The following is a 4,472-nucleotide window of genomic DNA, read 5'->3' on the forward strand; positions in this document are numbered from 1 at the left end:
TCCATCCCTGTTCCCTTCGTAAGGGAGGTGGGAGCAGGGAGCCTCTATTTTCAAACCAAACGTGCGCTTTCCTCCTCCTGGGAAATCTAAGCAGACTGTCTCTCTCCTGAGCTTCTCCAGCTGATTGTATCAATGTAATTGTGGGGCTGCAGTCCTCAGAGGCTGTCCCTTGGAGGGTTGAAATGGCTTTGATTCAATTAAATTTAAAAACAAAAAGAACCATGTAGCCCAGGCAAGTTACTGAAACCAAGTTGCAGCTTCCACCTCGGTGCAGTGCAGGGTTATAAATACTGTACGCAACCTTTTTTCTATCTGGTTCTGCCTCAGGGAAGCACAGATGCAGCACAAGGCTGCTGCAGGGAGTGGGCAGAAGTCAGAGGGGCAAAGGGGCCTCCATGGGTCCTGCCCATGTCCACGTGAGTGGAGGGTATTTAATCCCCTGCCGGGCTGGGCCTGTGGGGAGCAGGAGCTCAGATTAGGCTCCTTTTGAGTCATCACTTGCTGGCCCCACACTTAGGAGGTGCATAAAGCTGAACCACAGCCCTGCTTACGACACCCGGTATTTTACCTAGCGCTTTTCATCTGTGGCTCTCAAAGCACTTTACAAGGGAGATCAGCAACCTTGTCGCCATTTTACCGCTAGGAAAACTGAGGCACTGAGCAGGGACATGAATTGTCCAAGGACTTGCACAAATAGAACCCAGCTCGTCTTAATCCCAAGCAAGCGCTATTCACAAGGCCACATTGTCTCCTTTCAGGACTATGGTGCCTCAGCCCTTACTTGTCCATTTGTGTCTGCAGAGCAGATCTGAGGTGGGCAGTGGCAGAGCAAGCTTCCCTTGTCCCTCCCCGCACCTCAGCTCTGATGGGGAGGGGCTGCTTCTAGAGGATGAGCAGGTAGTGGGGTTTTCACCCCCTGCTAATTTAAGGCTGCCATGCAGGGTGTTAGGAGGGGGACAGTTGTGGTGGGGTGAACCGTTGCACCCTGGTTAATCAGGTGATTCCATAATCCCACTGCCAGCCAGCAGTGTCAGCCAGCCACCTTTCTTCCTCTGAATGAAGTCTGACAGCTTCACTGTCCTGGCAGCATTCAACCAGCGGCTGGATTGTAAATACAAATCAGACCACAAAGGGGATGGGTCATTCCCAGTGCTGGGGAGGGCATTGCAGGGCCTTCGTTCTCCAGCACTTAAACCTGAGTGCTGTGTTCTGCAGCAGCGGTACCAGGATTCCACTACCATGCCACAGAAAAGAATGCAGTGCAGCCCCTCGGGAAGCAGCTGTTCGGCTTCTCATGTTTTTAAGAATAGACTCAAGGCAGGGGGCGAGCACGGTTTGACCCAGATGCTCCCCTCCGTGGCCTGGCTCCAGCACTCTGAGCACTGCATGGTGCTTAGAAAGTTGCCCATTAAGCATAGCAAGTGCTTCCCACACGCTGCTTGGCCTTATCTCTGTAACCTTGTGCCTCCTGTGTGGAGGGACATCTCCAGGGACAGCAGCTGTGATCTTCTGGAGCTCGCTAACCCTGCAGATTGAGAGCAGGGAACTGCTGTGCCCTTCTGATACCAGCCAGTCCCAGGCACTGATAAATTTCAGTCTTTTAAAATTGCAAAGCCCTTGCCGCCTGTGTTTGATTCAGCTTATTCCAAACCATCGCGGCTAATTTAATTGTGGAATGCAGCTGGGGATGCAGGGGAGCGAGGTGGCTACACATGCCCTTGTACAGGAATGTGCCACCCAGCTGAGTACAGCGGCCCTTCACCTCTAGAGGCCGCAGTTCAAGTTGTAGAAGTTTGCAAGCAGAGATTAAATCCCCATTATTTTACCTTCCAGAGCCTTTCAGTCTGCACTGACACAAGGCCCAGGCCTGGAATGGGCAGAGAAACTGAAGCAGAGTGCTGGCCGAGAAATGCTTTGCTGCTCTCTTCTCAGCACCATTTATGAGATTATGTGGAACATCTCTGTGATGAAAAGTTCTCTAGAGTCAGCAAACATCCTCAGTCGGGGTCACTGGTACCACAGTGTGTGATGTAGTCTACCTCTGGACTCATCAGAGAAGTATCTTATGGAGCAATGATACAAAGATTCCCTGAGACATGGGCCTTGCCTTTCCCCAGCTCAGCACGCCCCCACCCCCGCACACACACATACAATCTCCCCCTTTCTGCCTCTGAGAACTATGGGTTCTCAGCACCTTATTTACTTCCCAAAATCCACAAACCTGGAAACCCCGGACACCCTATCATTTTGGGTACTGGCACCCTTACCACCGGACTATCCAGTTACGCGGACTCCCTCCTCAAACCCTATGCCACCAACACTCCCAGCTATCTCCGAGATACCACTGACTTCCTGAGGAAATTACAAAACACTGGAAAAGTTCCTGACAACACCATTCTTGCCACTGCGGATGTAGAGGCTCTGTATACTAATATTCCACACGACAATGGCTTGCAAGCAAGTAGTAATACCATCCCTGATGTCACCACAACCAATCTGGTGTCTGACCTCTGTAACTTTGTTCTCATCCACAGTTATTTCCGATTTGGGGACAATTTATACCTCCAGATTAATGGGACTCCTATGGGCACCCGCATGGGCCCACAATATGCTAATATACTTATGGCTGACCTGGAACAATTCCTCATCTCTCGTCCCCTATTACCCCTCCTCTACTTACGATATATCAATGACATCTTTATGATTTGGACCCATGGTATAGGGACTCTAGAAGAATTCCACAGAGACTTTAACAATCTGCACCCCACCATCAACTTATGCCTCGACTACTCCACACGAGACATACGTTTCCTGGACACTACAGTACAACTCAAGGATGGCCTGATCAGTACCACACTCTACTGGAAACCCACTGATCGCTATACTTACCTACACACTTCTAGCTTTCATCCTGCACACACAACTAGATCCATTGTTTACAGTCAAGCCCTTAAGTATAATCATGTTTGCTCAGATCCAACTGACAGAGACCGAAAACTATAAGATCTCTACCAAATATTCATAAACCTGAATTACTCACCAGGAGAAATTTCAAAATAAGTCAACAGGGCCAGACGAATACCCAGAGACCAGCTACTCCAAGATAGGCTCAAAAAAGCCAAGAACAGAACACCACTGGTCATTACCTACAGCCCCCAACTCAAACCACTGCAACGCATTATTAAAGACCTACAACCTATCCTTAATCAGGATGCCACACTCCAGAAGGCCCTAGGTGACAGGCCTGTTCTCTCCTACAGACAACCTCCCAACCTTATGAGGATTCTCACCAACAACCACAGTCTATACCGCAGGAATACCAGTCCTGGAACTTTTCTTTGCAACAAGGCCCGTTGCCAAGTTTGTCCACATATCTATTCTGGAGATACCATCACTGGACCTAACCAGGTTATTCACAGAATCACGGGCACATTCTCATGTTCCTCAGCTAACATCATATATGCCATCATCTGCCAACAATACCCAGATGCTTTGTATATCAGACAGACTTCAAACTCTCTTAGACAAAGAATTAATGGGCAAAAAACAGACATAAAAACACTCCTGGTTCACAAACCTGTCAGCCAGCATTTTAATGGAGTGGGCCATTCTGTTAATGACCTGAAAATCTGCATTTTACTGAAAAGGAATTTTCACAGCAGTTTGGAAAGAGAGGCTGCTGAACTCTCTTTTATATTCAAATTCGACACATTTATATTCAAATTCGACACATTAGCACGTGGTTTGAACTGGGATGGTAATTTTCTAGCTCATTATAGGGGCTCTTTTGCATACTTGGCTTTATCTAATTCTTGACTTTCTACTGCTCCGCTCCTTGATTTGCTCACCTTGATAATATTTTTCTGATTCGTCAACCTTGATTACTATTTTTGGTTCTCTATGCCTTAAATATTGAGTCTGTTCTGGTGTGGCTATGATCTGAAGAAGTTGGTCTGTCCCACAAAAGCTCATCACCTAATAAATTATTTTGTTAGTCTTTAAAGTGCTACTGGACTGGACTGCTTTTTTATCTCAAAACAGGCTTCCAAAGACCACATGGACACTACAGACTGTAAGTCAACCAGTCCCTCACAACTGTCCAACAAGCGAGCCAGTGACAGCTCTTGGGAGAATGGGGCAAATTCGTAGACTGAGTGTTGTCTTTGCAGCATGGCTGGGGACTAAATGTCTGAATCAGCTTCTCACAGGAGGATGGAGATAATGTTGCAATAGCCTCTTTGGATCCCCAACTCCTGGGTTCTTCAGGCAGAGGTAGCAGGTTATATCCTTGGCCTTCAGTGGCCTTGTCTTGTGGCACTTCACCCTTCCCAACCAAGGAGATCCCACATAAGGTTTTGCAAGTGTCTGCTGACCAGATGTCAAACTGAAGAGCAAAGGCTATTCCACACACTGGGCTCCTACTTATGGAGAAAGTATGAAGCTGGGAGAGCAAGAGTGAGATCAACATGAAC

The sequence above is a fragment of the Carettochelys insculpta genome, chromosome 27 (assembly GCF_033958435.1).
Source record: "Carettochelys insculpta isolate YL-2023 chromosome 27, ASM3395843v1, whole genome shotgun sequence".
NCBI classification, from domain to species: Eukaryota; Metazoa; Chordata; order Testudines; family Carettochelyidae; genus Carettochelys; species Carettochelys insculpta.